At 36.3% G+C, this 18,237-nt stretch overlaps 1 protein-coding gene across 5 annotated transcripts in view; it reads right to left on the reverse strand.

Moving 5' to 3' along the window:
- The window catches only part of LOC131677028 (Y+L amino acid transporter 2), a 47,133-nt gene extending 29,098 nt beyond the window's left edge, over positions 1 to 18,035 (reverse strand). For 2 of the 5 annotated variants that reach the window (XM_058956534.1, XM_058956539.1), the window contains exon 1: positions 5,397 to 5,807. The gene's annotated coding sequence lies outside the window, so the exon portion shown is untranslated. The other 3 variants (XM_058956535.1, XM_058956538.1, XM_058956537.1) reach the window with 3 other exon arrangements.
- Positions 18,036 to 18,237: the final 202 nt, after the last annotated feature.

Raw genomic sequence — 18,237 nt, forward strand, 5'->3', positions numbered from 1 at the left:
CGCAGTTGCTTCGTTTAGCCTACGTACTATCAAATATATTACTTTTCATGTTTAAATTTCTTAATTTAATATTTACCACTAAATTAATCACTATATCAGTGATAAACTAGCAAAGTAGTTAATATTAGAAAATGATGGATTCCATCCTCCAGATTGGTTGGAAATGGCATGTAAACAGTTCCTCGGTCTTGCGTACAGATCCTTGACTTTTCGGAAGATCGTAGAAAATCTCTCAAATTTGGTAAAATGACCAATAAAACTACTCTGAATATTGCAGGATCTCCGTGCGTTTCGGATAAATTCTTTGAATTTAGTAGCATTCCCTTGCGAATTTTCACAAATTTATTATGAATTTTGTGGTCTTCGTAGGATCCCTTTAAAGTTCTGAGTTTTGCAGAAATTTCTTGATGTTGAAAATTTTCTTAAATTTTGAATTTTTATAAATTTCTTGTGAGGGAGGCCTGCCGTTTATATTTTATTGGTGTAATAAAAACAGTTAACAATTTTTGTTACAAACATGATTGCAGATTTTATTTTTCTTATACCTTTTGGTGATCACAAGTTGCATGCACGACTTATTTAGAATTGACACTTTCTTAGCTGCTTTTGACCGTTCTGTGAGTAGTATGAGTCTCCATCACGCTGTAGTTCTGAGACCGAATTCCATTCAAAATATTGCATCTCATAGAATTATGGAAATCAGCACTCAAAATTTATACATATTATTTTTGTAGATCTATTAGTAAAAATATTTTTATTATCGCTCTAGGTAGTTAGTATAACTTAAGAACATCCAAGAATCTTATTCAATGTTCGAAAAACTTCTCCGAAAGTTAGCAAAAGTTCTTTCTTTGTGGTTATTTATTAGACTTTCCTAATTGTGTAAGTTTTCCTTGAAATACTTCGTTGAAATGCTTCGTCAACGGTAGGTTCGATGGCATTCACTTGAGGTTCGTGGTAATTTCTTTAAAGTGCGAAAGAACGATATTTTTATAGCTTCGCAGACTTTCTAGAGAGAGATTCTTAAGATTTTAGTCAGGGTCGTAGGATTTTCTTGAAGTTCGGAAAACATTTTTAAAATTTGCAGAACTACCCTGAGTTTTGTAGAATATGCGTGAAACTCTCTGAAGTTTGAAGTATTATCCTGAATTCAATACGATCTAAAGTTCATTGAGGTACTCTGTACTATGATGAGAAATGGATAGATTTGCATGATGCATTTATCGCTTACATAAAATTAAGAACACTCTGAGTTGAACAGAACTTCTCGAAATTATGCAGAAGTTCCCTTGAAACCCATAGAATTTCTATAAAAGTTGTCCAGGTGTACTTATACATTGATCAAAATTTTATTAAAAATATTGAGTTTTGACTACTTTACTCTGAAAGGTTATTTAATCCTGAGAGTTTTGAGTAATAAGATTTTTTTTCCAACTTTCAAATGGAACTAAAAGAATGGATTCAAAAGTATTTACAAGTTAGAAGCAAACTTTTAAACCTTATTTTATTCGCAATGTTTTTTGCTTAATTTAATGATAGTAGCGGATTCTATGGGTCCGGACCCCTCTTCCGAAATTTTTTAACCTGTAGAGAATTTTTAAAATGGTTTCTATTTCAATCTAAACTCAATATCATTCTAAACCAGATTCGACCAGCAAAACAGATTTTAATCGAGCGACCGAAAGTAAAAGTAGCAATCACAGAACATGCTTCGTAAAACCCGTTTCAAATATATTAGAATATAAAAACCGGATACAAACTTCAAGCATGAAAATCGGACTGGGACATTCCTTTGCAAGAGTCGGGTAAAAAAAACCTTCAGTAAAAAACCGGATAGAAATACATCCGATTCTTACTAAGCAGTTTTTGTTAGCCGACTTTTATTCGTGTACATCAAGATATACGGATGCTCCTACGAGCGATTTATTTATTTTTAAACGATTTTTATACTGGAGCCGAGTTTTACGGGTGAGACCTTTTTAAACGATTCATATGCTGAAGGATTTCTGACTGATTTTTATACTTGAAGTTTATTTCCGATTTTGATGTTTTAATATGATTGAAACGGGTTTTGCGAAGCATGTTCTATCCTTGCGACTTTTATTTTCAGTCGCTCAATTAAATGAGGTTTTTACGTGCTACGTATTCTGCCGTGATAAGCATAATAGTCCCACCTGCATAGGAAATCCATAGCAAATGGGACTGTTATGCGTATCACGGCAGTATTGTACAATGAACATTTCAAAATCGAAATTTCGGACCCCCTCTGATTTTTTTTCTAGATCCGCCCCTGTCTCAAATCATAAGCTTACCAATTAAAATTCAATTTTGCTTTGTTGATTTACTTCAGCTTATCTTCTCAATCTTTATCACATTCTTCAATGTTACTACACGGGTCTGTACGGTAGCTTATCTGAGCCGTTGGTTTTTCAAAAACTTTTTTCATGCGAAACAATAATAAATTGTTTCGTATGAAAAAAGTTTTTGAAAAACCAACGGCTCAGATAAGCTACCGCACAGAGCCGTGTAGTAACATTGAAGAATGTGATAAAGATTGAGAAGATAAGCTGAAGTAAATCAACAAAGCAAATTATTTCATTAAGATCGAAACGATCACCATGTCGTCGCTGTTGTGCTATCTTATGACAAACGCCATTTTGGGGTAAACTGAGTTAAATATGCCACATTACTTGTCGAAAAAATCTCTACAAAGTGGCGTTTTCAGAATTTTGATATTCTGCTTAGTTACTGAGATATAGCGAGAAACGTGCTGAGAAATTTTAAATTTTTTGCTTCAAATGACTGTGTCTGAGGATTGGCTCAAATTATCGTGATGCATAAGATGTTTTCATGTGTAAAACTATCTGAGAAACACAATGACACAATCATTTAAAAATGAAAAATACACGAAGTGTGAGAAAAATGCAGTTTTAATTTTAAACTGGAAATTTAGAATATTTGGCAACACTGTATCAAAAAATCACTATTTTTTCTAGATTCCCACACTAATTTCCTTCAAAATGCGTCTTATCGATTGTTTATAGACCAAATGAAGCCAAAGATATGAATAAAAGTTTATAATTGATGGTTTTTTTCTATGGAAAATTTTCCATGCACGATTATGACACGCCATATAAATTTTGTCATCAATACACACTTATGATACGTGTGAGTGCGACTTTTATTTACATTTTTAGTAAATACTCGCAACATAGTCAACCGATCTTCGTAATATTTGAGAGATTATTACAGAATAGATAGAAGCATTAATTGTCTTCATTGAATTGTTTCTACCATTTATAAGTTTCACGATATTCAATGTCAAACTTTAAAAATCGTTTTTCTCGAAATGTGCTAAATGACGCTTGTCATAAGATAGCACAACAGCGACGATGTGCAATGTGAAATTGTCTCCCGTGATCTAACGGAAGGGCACCAAATTTAATTCCTACGAACACGTTCGGATTTTGCTCTCGAACGTTAAATGATGGCATAGAGCTCTTGTCATTTATTTGAAATATTTGAAGAACATGTTAATAACTGTTTAAAAGATATTTTTCAATCCACCGGTTAAATTACTTAATTACTTAGGACAGCCAAATTCCAGGGAAGCTGGAACATTTGCTAATAAACCATTGCATTAAAATTCTCGGAATGAGAAAATGTAGTTATTTGGAAATATTTGATGAACGTGGGCTAAAATATCTTCTTTGCATCCATTTTTGCCAAATTATCTTAACTAATTAATAGCGGATTATCAAGGCTTAGGGCTTTAAAAACCATTCAACTGATCCTTGCGACATGGTCAGGGTAGATTCTGAATATTCATAGGATCGCTGCATTAACCCCATGTCTTGTCATCGAAACGAAATTGTGTAGTTTCCCATCGGAATATGAAAACAGTACCTTTCTTGTTGTTCTCCAAAATTCAAAATTACTTTTGTTACCAAAAACTTGCATCGATTTGGTTTATTTGCCGGTCTATGTGCGACAGCGTGAATACTTTTACAGATTTTTTGCATGAAATTCCAATGTTATTTTACGAGCTGGAAGATTTACTTAGTGATATCTTAGAACATCACCAAGCAATGCTGTTAGGGATAAAACTGTAGTAATACAGCAAGAAAATGTCCAAGCAAGGGCTTCTGCATTTTATTACCTTTAAAGTGACCGACAGGGTACCCGGGCTCCACCCAGGATCCGCCAGTAGTTATCACCCCTTGAAGAGATCCATAACGACGAACCCAACATCCTGTATAATAACAAGCACATTCGATAACACGAAACAAATTGTAAGACAAAAGTTTTGAATGGAAATAGAAAGACTAACGAGGTGATGCTCTTCCAATCAGAAACAAATAAAATTTCTTCTTACTATAAGTACACTATTCAACCTTTACTGCCCAATCGAAAGAAACTCGTTTCGTTTGGTTCCTTAAGCTCGGGTAACTTTCTATAGTCAAGCATATCATTCTGTCGTATCAATATCTATTGCTCTTGAAACGTCTTCTACCACTGCTTTGCAACTGTAAAAGTACAGCGCCTAGAATGAATGCCAATTAGATAGCTTTCTACAGCTTGTTGGTTATTTGGTTGTTTTTTTTCGGTGCATATTATTTGAATGGAATTTATTTAATGTGCATTCAATGTGCTGTGCTGTTTGAAACATATTTAAAATCCGACACTCGGTCATTCGATCATAAACAAAGCAACAGGGAAGGCAAAATTTTTACTTTCGAATGTCAACTTCCAGTTGAATCTACCGCAATTAAGATTCAAATTCAAAGCCTCATCATTCAATTTTAGGCTGAAGGAATTTTCATGCAAAAGCGAACGCCTTCATATTAAAGTTTCTTCATTCACCGACCAACGCCAACGTTTCTGTAATAACCAGTTTAGGTTAAATGTTAACATGTTTAGCATTTTTGAGCATACATAAACAGCATGAAGTTTTGAGGGTATTTTTGGCCGATAAACTAATGCAGGTATCTACTTCGCCAATGAACTTGAAAACAAATGAAAAATAATTGAGCAGCTGGACCGCATAAATGAGAAATGCAACGAACAACTGCGACTTGAACGTAGTAGGACACGATTTGTGATTTGTTCCCTTCTTCAAGTTCAAACAAACCTGTCATCATTCAGCGGCTCTGTGCCGAACTAATACGTGGAACTACGCAATGTAAATCCCCTAAAACACTGTTGAATGTGTACCATTCATGCAACCATTCTCACACCGCATCGAGTTGAAAGTACACATATTCAAATATTTCGAGCTAGGGGGATTTGTCAGACGTCTTACGCATTTGAAATTAAGGTTCACTTTTGCCAACTCATTTATGAATTTACTATTCTGTCAATCCTTACAGTCCTTCGGTCCTTCCTGCGAAACATACCTTTTGAGTACAGCAAACTCAATTCCCCAGATGCTGAAAGTATTTTGTTCTGTATGTACGTAGCACCTGCCCGAAATCAGGCTATATAAATCCGCCTTTTTGCCACTTTCCACTCTAATTCACACACAGGTAAATGTTGCTCACTTGTTTAGGATTTCACTTCGTATAACAGTAATTGACCACCAAAGTTTGTTTCTTTTTAAATCACAACGTTTATCGTCAAATCGACCTTCGATGTTCACTGCAAGTGCTGATATATCTTCGCATGTCCACTCATCAAATTATACATCAATTTTCGATTAGTTTCGGAATTGATTTGAATTGCGCGAGCCCCTTCCCGTGAAAGCTTCGCGCCAAATAAATGTGCAGTGCACGCTTCGAACGACACAGTTCGAATGGTTTGCCGCTGTCCAGTCGATCCGGAGAACCTTTTTATTAGTCTAACACGCGGACACACTCACGCGGTGAACTTCCTCTTTTCGTTTCGGGTACCATTCCGATGTGGGTACCCACCGTTCATCGCAACGACGACGATGACGATGTTGTCGCGACGCTTGATGGCCTACCTGAAATAACGCGTGTACGGTTGACGGTTGTTGTACCGGTTGGCAATCCTAAGCAACGACGACGCCTCTTATTTCACGTGGTTGGTTCTTGGTTGATTGCTGTCGATGAGAGCGTGAGAGAGTGAGAGCTTCGGCGAAGTGCGGCTGTAGTCGGGTTTAACTGCCAACGTTCATTTTGAGACGCCGCCGTCACTGTAGAGTGTGAACACGAATGGTATAATGCAATGGTTACTGTTCTCTCACGCGATACTTTTTGTTATGCTTTCGGTAAGTCATTTTACTATTCGGCAATTTCCTAACTGAAGGTCGTTTGTGTTTTCGTTAATCGCACAGAATGGAGCTTTTTTTAATCTGGAGGTACACGAACCGGTTTTATATAGGTAAACAGGGGACAGGTTGGTTGGATAGATTGATGCATCTCGCGAACACAAGCGTCAATGATTGAGAATCGCTATGCTTTGGATTGACTTTCATATGGGATAATTTAAAAATGTTTATAAAAGTATAGTTTACATTGATTTATTGCTATTTATTACATGTTCAGTTAAAAAAGCACAGCGCATTACAATAGGTTGACATGACACATGACACAAATACCAGATCACTAGCTGGTGGTAAATAATAAATAAAAACGGCAAAAGCAAATGGGATTGTTTTCAACCAAGAAACTGCATTAGTGTTCGTGAGACCGGCCGACAAGAACTCAATTGGGTATTAAAAGGTCTGTTGGCAATTATTGCGACACCTTCATACTTGCGTTTTTATCATTCTTATCCGAAATTAATAAAATTCCGACCAGTTTCTCTTTAGAGTGCATGGTTTACATCCTCTCAGTTGGTCAGTGAGCTAATTAATTTGGTGCAGTTTAAATCGGAAAAAAGTTATCCTGAAAAAGTAAGGTGAACGTATAAATCTGGGACACACTGTAGTCGTATATTTATCTGTGCACGGGAGATGCGAGTTGGTGCGGGGCAATATGTTTGATTTGGTCCTCTCCCATTGTCAATCGTCTATTCTTTTTTTAACAACTGTGTTAGCAAATGGATGTAGAAATGGCTTATATGATGGAATAGTAGGTAATTTTTTGTCTAGCTTGCAATTTTATCCTCTCTACGATTCGTAGGTCACTTTTTCCGGTGTTCAATTTGAGCATTCGATTGATTCATTCGGTAAGATTCGATTAATTTACCGACGCACGTGAATCATACATTCCATAGGTCAGCATAGTCCAACGAAATTCATTTGCTGGCATGTGGCATTTGTTGTTTTCTTTTACTTCGTTAATTTGTTATTATGTACCTATATTGGTTTGCTTGTCTACTACTCATGCATACCAAAAATAATCTCGGTCAATTTTTAAGCTCCCATTTCATATCTTTGACACTTTTTCTCATCATTATTCGACCTGTACGACCTTTTTCTTTTACTCATATACACTCACAATCTTTGTCATTTCAAACGTATAAAAGCTCGTGGCCTTTGCGATAATACAAACCCGGTCTCAAACGTGAACATGTAATTGCGATCATCAACGCAAACTCACTCCCGCCATCTAGCCAACATTAAAACAACCCTGTAGCTAAGTGACCATTTTAGTACTTATGAATTTGCAAACGCATTACAAAGTTTGTAATCGCCCAATCAGGGATCGGTCACGTCCGGAAGTCCCTAAACTCAATAATAGAAACCTAGGTCAATGCTTCCAGCTGGAACAAAAAAAACTATGCCTTTATCCGATAGACAATATTCCATGGCGACATGACCGGGAAACCTAGTGATATGGGGGAACTCACCCTCTTTTAGTATCTGAACCGTACACTGAAAAATACAAACCAGATTCACGGTCCATACAATCATCAACAACATTCACGAATATGCGAATGACCACACAGTTATATAATCAAATGAATACACGCGAAGTTACATATACGCTATCACACGCGACATATAAACGCCCACACAATCGTACACGTTAACATACAAACGCTGTAGCACGTGTTTACGCTATCATGAATTGGTCACGTCCAGAAGCCTAGGCCCGTGCCTCCAGTTGAACCGAAAAAAAACTAGACAACATTCCATGGCTACATGATCGGGAACCATGGTGATATGGGGAAACTCACTTTCTTTTAGTATCTGAACCGTACACTGAAAATTAAGTATTAGATTCAAGGTCTACACGATCATCGCGAACACTCGCGAAGTTACATACACGCCAGCACCCTCGACATACAATTGCCCACGCGAACGAACACGTTAACATACTGTACAAACGCTTCAGCTCTCTGCGATGATACACGCGTTCGTGAAGTCCCAACGCCCGCACGACTATACACTCAATATCACATTCAAAATCACGGCCCAATGCAATTGGCCTTAAGCAGTGTTTTGGTGAGTGACATTCCTGTTCCCGTGTGCAATTGTTGTAAGTGATTCTGACAGAGAGAACCCAGCTCTACAGCTCCGGTAGGACAACTCTAATAAAAACACCTGATACGTAATTCAAAATTTTGTTTGAAAGTTGAGACACAATTTTAGGTGAGCGCAACGCTCTCGAAAAAAAACGATGTCACGTACTTAGATACAAAAACACTTTGTTAGTATTGGGTTCCGAGTCAATTTCATGCTTACGAAGTTCACAAAGTTTCGTTTTCTTCTACACGTTTACATTTCCCCCACCCTTTACACGCAATTTTATCGTTGCAGCGTGTGTCCATAACTAAGCCATACTAGAAAAAAAGATGGCTACCGGGAGGAGACTACATCAAGGCTAGAAACGACAAACATCTATTCGTTAAAACACCACTTTACATCCTAGACTATATAACTACACATGATTACTAACAGTCCGAATGAGCGATACATAAACTTCTCATCAATGCAGCAGCGATCACAAATGGGATAGCTTGGAGACGTTGGTATGTGTTATTCAATTTTCTCTGTGCTGTGTAGCTAACAACGTATAGCTATGGGGTTCGATATTATATTGCACAAGTATGAGGTTTGTTGAATACTAATGAATCATTTAGGAGCTTTTCGATCGCCATTCGAGAGCGGAAAAAACAGATGCATTTACGCTCCCGGCGATTCGTTTTGGGTATAAAACTCTCACACTTTGTCAACATTTAAATTGGATGCAATTTAATTGCATCTATTCAATAAAAGAATCCCAAAAAAATTATCACCAAGAACCCTCAAAATTCAAACGATTTATTTCTGCATTCAGTTGTGTTCAAAGCATATTATTGTATATTTAATTGAAATCAAGTGAAGACATAACAAACATGATTGTACACCGCTAGGGGGATGATTTGTTTGACATTCGCTAATCACTATCAAACGGTACAGAAAGTGATGTACCCATCTTCGTTATGATCCTGTTATGTGCTAGTTAGAGCTATACCTGCGTCTGCCATCTCTGTTCAGCCTAATGTTTCAAATGGTTGAGATAAAATTGATTCAAATGTTAGTTTCGTTGAATAAGAGTGTTTCACAAATGCCACATCCAGTTTCCTTAATATACTGATGCTTAGATAATATTTATACCCAATCCGTTCAGTGTAAACCAAGTGAATATCAACAAAAATAGTTTGTACTAAAATATGTAAGTGACCCTAGATGATTCAATTTGAAATACATAATGAGGCAGATGACGACCGGTTAATTCCAGTTCAATTTGCTCCACATCCGCCAATCACTAACTTTGAACTATAGAGAAAGTGCGTCTAAGACAGACACCAAGACCACAATTAAAAGCTAAGAAATATCTCGAATCACTAACAACGAAATACGATTGATTGAAATGGTGTTTACTGTGACTGAGATGAGCACAGCATGGATAAAGAAGTTAGTCATTTACTAACTTTAGTTTGGGGTTAGTGAAATTATTATCGTTATCATGCAATTCACATCATGCAAAAATCACCCACAAATTTTGTATAAATTCTACATAGAAGTTGAATATTATCAATTTGATGATTGGGTTTGCGAGAGCTACGATTTATCGAAATTAATATTACTCAAGCTCCTTCGCATTTGTGCTTTGATTGATAACTGAATTCATTTAGGGAATAATATCAAATTGTCAGGTGTCCATATTTCCCGCATTGTTGAACTAATTTATAGTTTTAAATGGAGAACTCCAGCTTAGTTTTGTGGAACCAATAGTATATTTTCATTTCGAAAAAGATGCAAAAGAACTTTAAACTGTGAGTATTACGGGTTGTCCGTCTTTGCTACAGCTCCCCTACAAGACCTATTATCTCCTTCCAGAATTAAAACAAAAACAAAATCCCTTCACGCCGGTCGAACAACATCTGCATCGACATGCCTGACCCATTACACGCGGACATTGGCGCAAGCTTCATCTAGGCCAAAAATAGTGCGCTCCATTCCAGTTCGACCACCTCGTTACCTTTAAGCTTCCATATTGGTATGCGTCTGCCTTCAGTCACCCAATCGTGATGAAGGTTGTTTCTTGGTGTAGTAGAAACCAGAGGCGAGCAGTATGCCTGCGATAGAAAGTCCCTGGCTTGAACAAGTGTTTGTGTGTAAGATTGTCTTATCAAAAGGAATTTCAAATGACGTTGTATGTTTTGTTGTCCAAGGATTGCATAAAGACGCGATCAAAACAGAATAATCGTACCGATTGGCGCTTGACTACAGCATGTTTGGTACAGACACAGTAACGTTATGATGAATAATTTTATTGTGGCGCTGTTTAGGTTCAGTCTTAGGGTTGCCACTTCTGGGGAGGCTTTGACCCGGAGATTTTCACTGACCTGGGCAATGGTGGATTTTGAGTAGAATCGGAATCAAAGCGATTGATCAGCATTTTGGAGCACTTTAATCGCTTTTTATTACTACCCAGTAAACAATAAGGCGGCTAGGTGGCTTAAACTAGATGCTGGCAATCGGTAGGCTATTGAAACTTTGTTCTAGGCTACCCGCCGTAACTTGCCGTTTACTGTAGAAATAGCGTGGGTACGTTAAAGTAAAGCTGTACATTTTTCGCGATTGAGAATGGTTTTATCGGTTTAATCTGGTATAGTATTTCACTTCCCCGACTAAGTGCCAAGCATACAAAAGCACTAGCTACTCTCGCTGTGGAGGATAAATCGAACGAACATTACTCTCCTCCACAACTAACAGGAAAAGGAGAGCAAAGGAGGCAGGGCTACGGCATCACATGGGAAGACCTATGTGGTGTCGATTATTCATCACCAGAGATCGCAATAAAGGGGCAAAACTCACCTCTAGCCAACAGGTAAGGGTCGCTGCAGGAGTAGCAACAACACCGAAAGAACTCATTTGATGTTGACCTAGTCAGATGGATTAGAACAAATCTTGTGCAACTGATGATAAGCACCACTAACAGTGAAATGATTTGGAAAAAGTGCAGCAAAATAACTTTTTAACACTATTTTGAGCTACTTAGTGGAATGCAACATTTCAATTGTAGCATATAGCGAAATATTACTTTCCATGATTTGTAGTAAATTTTCTTTGTTTTTCATTTTCATTGCTTTGGGAAATAAATCAGCAATATTTGGTGAACTCATATTCGCTACCTTGAAACGAAGGGTTAGTTGGGCAAAATAAATCTGAACCAGAGTAATAGTTACTCTTAGACTTTTTAAATATTTTGTAAAGAATCAATTAAATCAAAAAAATTAAATCATGGTTCTTTCCACTTAATCCGGAGAAATTGATGTAAAACCCGGAGGCCCGTAGATCGCTTCCGTAAACCGAGGCCTCCGGGTCAAACCCGGCAACCCTATTCAGTCTCATTCTCTTTATCCACGTATATGTATGAGTTGAATTCATGATGTTACGAGTTCATGCATCTAGATTTTCTCGACGGATCAATTTATATGCTGTGTTGAATAAGTGGTGAGGACATAGGTATGTCTTATATGTTTATAAGATTTTAAAGCCATTTGAACTTCCAGTAAGAGGTCAAAAATTGTTGATTTTTATCTAAATACATCTTAAGACAACCTCTAAATAATTCAGGAATAAATCCTCAATTCGGACTGAACTAAACGAAATTTTCTTAACCGTCAACTTATCAACCTTGAGGGGATCGTACACCCTACGCAGTCCATGCAACAAGGCGTAACCATTCCATAACATAATAATCAAGCTTTTCGAGTTTTCGAAGAAGAAAATAAATTGATCAGCAAGTGAAATGATCTCATGCGAAAGAAAGCAAGTTATCACTGTATGGCTCTTCGCCATTCTGTAGCGCCTTACTGATAAAGCTTCAAATGGTACAGCTTACGTCTGTCTTATCGCTACCTCCTATGGAGCCGCTAACTCTTTAGCTGAGTTAGGAAAGATTATTCAAGTTGTTCTTGAGCAATTGAGTAAGGGGTGTTAAAGCAAATGTGCTATGTCTAAATTAGTTAGTCATTTTTTTAAATTTATTGGATTAATACGAAGCCTCGCTACTGAAATCACATAGAGTGCGGTGCACGGCTTTGCACTGTCATAGGGTAAAGCGCTCTATTAGGTAGGATGCCATTTCATCAATTACTCTCACAGTCTACTTTCTACTTCTGCCCTAGTCAGACGTACAATCGAACCAAGTGAACAACAGCTAGCAACCTCTCGATCTAGTGTGCATTGTCTCGAGAACAAAGGAAACATCCAATTTATTCGTGCCGTCATGAGTAAAGTTGACGAAAAAAGTCTGCTCCGACCCAACACAGCGGTCGTTGACTTTAAATTCTGTTCAATACGATTGAGTTTTAGTGAAGTGGAATACCTGCTGAAGGTGAAGATGCAGCTTAGGCTCAAGGATGTTATGTATCTACAGTATCATCATCTTCGCAATGTAGTACTCATATCATTCAACACGTTAGCCAAAGCTGAACGTTTTGTTTTGCTGAACAACTTGAAGCACGTGGCTGAAAGTGATAAAGTTGGAATTAAGATTCCCGTGTATATAGAAAAAGACTATGTAGATGTAAAGTTACATGACCTATCACCACGCATCCCTCCTAATCTAGTTACAGAATACATGTCGCGATACGGAGAAGTAGAATCCGTTACACCTGATACGTGGAGAAATTTCTTCCCGGGTACACCTAACGGTGTTCTTGTGGTGAGGATGCGGATCGAAAGACCTATCCCCTCCCACTTGACTATAAAACTTAAAACTCACGAAGCTACTATTAATCAAACTACGTTATGCACTCACGAGGGGCAAACTCCTACGTGCAAGTATTGTAATCAGCCAGCACACCACGGACAACCTTGCGCGGAAGATACAGAGGAGAATTCATCACTACCGATTCCCAACGAATCCACGGAAAACCAACCCAAAAAAGAGTTTTCAATACCAATACCTGAACCACAAACGGTTGCAAAATTTGTGGCAGCTGTTCAGTCTATATTGACAACTGCAAAAGCAGCATCCAGCGCCCCAAATACCACTGTAAGCAATATCGGCGAAGAAGATAAAAATAATGACGATGGATTTACACTGGTCACCCGTAAGGGTAATAAGCAGGAAAGAACATCTGAGCACCAAGACAACGATAGAAGAGAATTAAATGATCCCCATGACGCAGTAGGCGAGCCGCGAAAGAAGGTCTCCGCTCGCAATAAAAAGTTGCGCGCACGAGATCCAACGGGTAATCAATAATATTTGCTTTTATTTTTAATTTTCACATATTGTTAACATATAAAAGATCCACGGCTCCGTTTAGCTACCGCTATGAGCCGTGTCAAATAAACGAAATATATATATATATATATCAATTACTCGGCCTACAATTTAAGGAATGCATAGAAAATGATATCAACATGCTTGCTTCTTCATATGATCAAATATTAATAAAAATGGATTGAAAATGATTAAATGCTCGTGTTTGAACGAAATTTCGGATCAAATTCCCCATTTATCGCCCTCCCATTTATTTAAGCCAATGCGTTGAACAAAGATAGCAGATGCTGCTCTAACTAACGGCTTTAAATGGGTAGTAGAGATTGGCGAGTGAATCGCGAATCGATTAAAAGAATCGACTCTTGAAAAAAAAGAGTGAATGAGCTACAATTATTTTTTAAAAGTAGCGATTCTTTTTAAAAAAAACCTGTGATTGAAAGACTTCGTGGAATGTAGCATTCAACGTCTCCCTCATTCATTCACTTCCAAGCCAACAAGTTTTACGCAGAATCGAATGCCTTCCCACATAAATGTGTACCATATGACAACCATTTTACCAAAAGTTTAAAAACCATTTCCAATATGGTTCGGTCAACGAAAGAATAACCAATGCGTGATATAATATCGAAAATAAGTGGTATTTTCGAAAATATACAATAATAAAAAAAGTTTCAAAGAGTGATAAATGTTACTATGACATTTAAAGGATGTTCATTAATACATTTTATTCATTTTATTAATATTAAAAAATATGTTTCACAAAATTTGTAATAACCCACGAACCTTTAACTTTATAACTACTCAGAGAAAAAAGTGGTAAAAGATGGGGCTTTTTTTCTGCAGACCTATGAAGTAAGGAAAAATAATATATAATTCACGCGAAATAGTTGCTAGTTTGCTTGAGAATTTTTGAGTAATCTAAAGAAATATGAAAATACTTTTTAGTTTTTCAATTCAAATACAGTTAGATTCCGTTTTTGGCAACAAAAAAGTTCCGTTTTTGGCAGCAAACGGGTTCTGTTTTTGGCAACATTGTTGTTGTACATAGTAAATCTTTTTTTTTTTGAAGAATCGATTTTTCGAAGAATTGATTTTCAAAGAGTCTATTTTTTGAGGAATAAACTTTTTGGTGGAACGATTTTTTGAAGTCCATTTTTTTAAAGAATCGACTTTTTAAAGGGTCGATTTTTTCAGAAACAATTCTTTGATGAATCGATTTTACGAAGAATGGATTTTTCAAAGAATCGAATTTCTGAAGCATCAATTTTTTTTAAGAATCGATTTTTTGAAGAAACTATTTTCGAAGAATCGATTTTTTGAAGAATCGATTTTTTATATTCAATTTTTTTAATCGACTTCTTGAAGAAACGTTTTATTGAAGAATCGAATTTTTGAAAAAGTGACCTTTTGATGAACCATGTTTTTTGAAAAATTGATTATTTCAACAATCGATCTCTTCAAGAATCGATTATTTCAAAAACGGATCTCTTGAAGAATCGATTTTTTTGAAGAACCGATTATTTAAAGAATCAAGTATTTGTTGTGTCGATTTTTTTGGGAATCGTTTTTTAAGAATCTATTATTTCAAAAATACAGCTCTTGAATAAATTTTTTGAAGGACGATATGTTAAGAATCGGTTTTTTGAAGAATCGTTTTTTTAGAAATCGATACTTTGAAGAATCGATTATTTAAAGTATTGTTTATTTTAAGAATCGATTCTTTAAAGAATAGATAAATTCAAGAATCGACTATCTGAAGAATCGATTTTTCTAATAATTGACTTGTTAAAGAATCGATTATTTCAAGAGTTGGTTTTTTGAAGGACCGATTTTTTACATAATTGGTTACTTGAAGAATCGATTTTTTGAAAAATCGTTTATTCGACGGATCGATTTTTGAAAAATTGATTGAATGAAACATCAAATATTTTAGAAATAATTTATTTTCAAAATAAACTTTTGAAAGAATCGATTATTTCAATAATCAATTTATTAAAGTATCGATTTTTAAAGACACGAAATTTAAAGAATTGATTATTTAAAGAATCATTTTTTAAATAATCGATTTTTTTTAAAGGATCGATTACTTGATGAATCGATATTTTAAAAAATAAATTCAGCACTCGATTATTTGAAGCATCAATTTTTTAAAGAATCAATTTTTTGAGGAACCGAAATAATCGATTATTTGGCGAACCGATCTTTAATGAATCGATTTTTGCCTTTCCCATATAGAAAGGTTATGCTATCGCTCTAAAAATCGTCAACCCAATCCCGGCCAATATTTTTTTTGGCTTGTATAGGCTTGGGTAGAAGTATGCAGTAAGGGTGCTACTTTAAAATTATAACTAGTTCAAAATTTCTTAATGGATCTTCCTCCTTGATTCGCCGCTGGTTTCAAGCAGTGTTTCAGTGTGGACACAAAGTATCTCAAAATCGTGGCTGTCGATCCATTGTATGTAATATACATTTCCACCATTGTATTGAACACAATGAGCCATGGAATCGTTGTTTGGACAAATGAGAAAGGCACAATTACACCACTAGGGGGATTAAAACAGATTTTTGAGCATGTGTAACAATTGAATGCTCAGTAGTATGCGTAGAAGAAATAGTGTTCAGCTTTGCCATTGGCTTATCCATATGAAATCTTTTAAAAAACTCTAAAAGAAGAATATCAGTCGTTTTATTAGATCTTCACGATTCAAATTATGCCAAATAGTCGGTGGAAAAACAATCTGCTAAAGTTAATTCGGTAAAAAGCACATTTTTAACAAATTTTTGTGGTTATTCAGAGAATGTTAGTATATTCATTCTGTTTCACAGTCCTTCTTCACATTATTTACCATGATGAGAGTTTATATTTTTTACTCGAATTTTGAATTTTAGTAGCACTTTTTTCGCTAAAAATCGGATAACAACTAATTGTAAAAATAATAATGATACCTAATAATATATTTGTGCAAAATTTCAAAGCGACTGGTCCAGCATTTTTTCGAGGTGGCGCCTTTAGATTCACTGTCACTCGCCCAATTTTCAATGCTTTGCAATAAAAATTTAGGAAAATATTGTTCAGATGTTGTGTTATTGTATGAAAATTGACTGAATAGACTAACACTTTATATATTGAGAAAAAACTTTTTTTGGGAGCGATATTTTTTCACCGAAAATACCTTTACTTTCCCTTATTTGGATGTTTCGGAACTAGCCGAAGATAGGGTTATCAACCTGTTTTTGTTGGCACTCAACCTATTTGTAGCTGGAGCGTCTCTCATCTTTGTTCAATACGAAAAATTTCACCATTTTCAGGCGTTCTTTGTTATAAACATTGAAATGAAGCAAAGATGTCGATGCCAAGTTATGAGATTCCATCGATTTTAGGCAACATAATTAATGAAACATTGTGGCAGCTTTCCTAATAGGGCCAAAAACAGGCTCTTTACCCTATGTAAAATAATAAACTGTTGAGCAGCCGAATAACACTACAGCACTGTGAATAAATTCATTGACACTATAGAAGCAAACTAAGTTCAGTTGCTAAGTTGCTATATTGATTTTTCAAAAAAAAAACCGTAAGAGATTACACCGGTCGATAATTCCACACATAAACACTGATGGAATTTCCTCAACAACAACGTCATTTATAGATGCATAAAAACATCACACGCTCTATATATACACATTAGGTCACTACTTTCCCCTTCAGTGTACACTAACCACCCAGACTCCACCCCATGCTGCCCACACAATCGTTTGAGGTCACTTGAATGCTAACAACGTCATTCTGTCTACCCCATCTGCAGACGGAGTTTGGAATGGCAATTTTTATTTGCCTGTGAAAAGCACACTCAGGCAGCGATTGGAATGAAAGTAAGATATTTGATATGTACCAACAATGATATAGCTAGGTACCGGAGGAAGCTGCTCTTCAAATGACGGAACGATAATTGAATTTTCATCATCCTATTTGTCCTTTGCTTCCACTTTCACAGCTTTGCGTTGGTGGTAAACTGAAGCTCGTAGCGGGAAATTCCTTAGCAGAATCGTGCGGAAACTGCGTAGAAAAGTGTTCCGCCCTGAATCGGAATGCACTCAGCACATCTGCATAGTTTTGTATTATTCTGCGATTAATTAAAATTTAGGGTTGAAGAACTTTCAACCTTGCCATGTTTGACTTACTATAAAGCTAACTGATGAAATCGTTTGGCGATATATCCGTGTTTTGATGAGCAACTTGTTTCGGTTTTATTATTGTTTTGGACTCACTCTACCGATTATTCGGGAAGAACTTTTCACAGAAAGACGGATTTTTTCACCAATCCAATTATCACTTTTAAGGTGGAAATCCTGGAAAAGATATTGCTTCTTCCCCATACATGGATTCCCACACGAATGAATGAAAGATGAGGACGGTCTTTGGCCCACCGAAGGGATGCTGTGCAATTGCAAAGGATGTTGTTCGCGCAGATACAAATACATGTAAACGGGCGAGAATGGGTAGAAATCTTGAAAGTCTCAAACCAACTGATGATTAGTCATTCTGTGCTAATCCCGGATGGATGCAAAAGAAATGGGACAAATCTTTGGGAAATGTAATAATATA

The sequence above is a fragment of the Topomyia yanbarensis genome, chromosome 1 (genome assembly GCF_030247195.1).
Source record: "Topomyia yanbarensis strain Yona2022 chromosome 1, ASM3024719v1, whole genome shotgun sequence".
Lineage (NCBI taxonomy): Eukaryota > Metazoa > Arthropoda > Insecta > Diptera > Culicidae > Topomyia > Topomyia yanbarensis.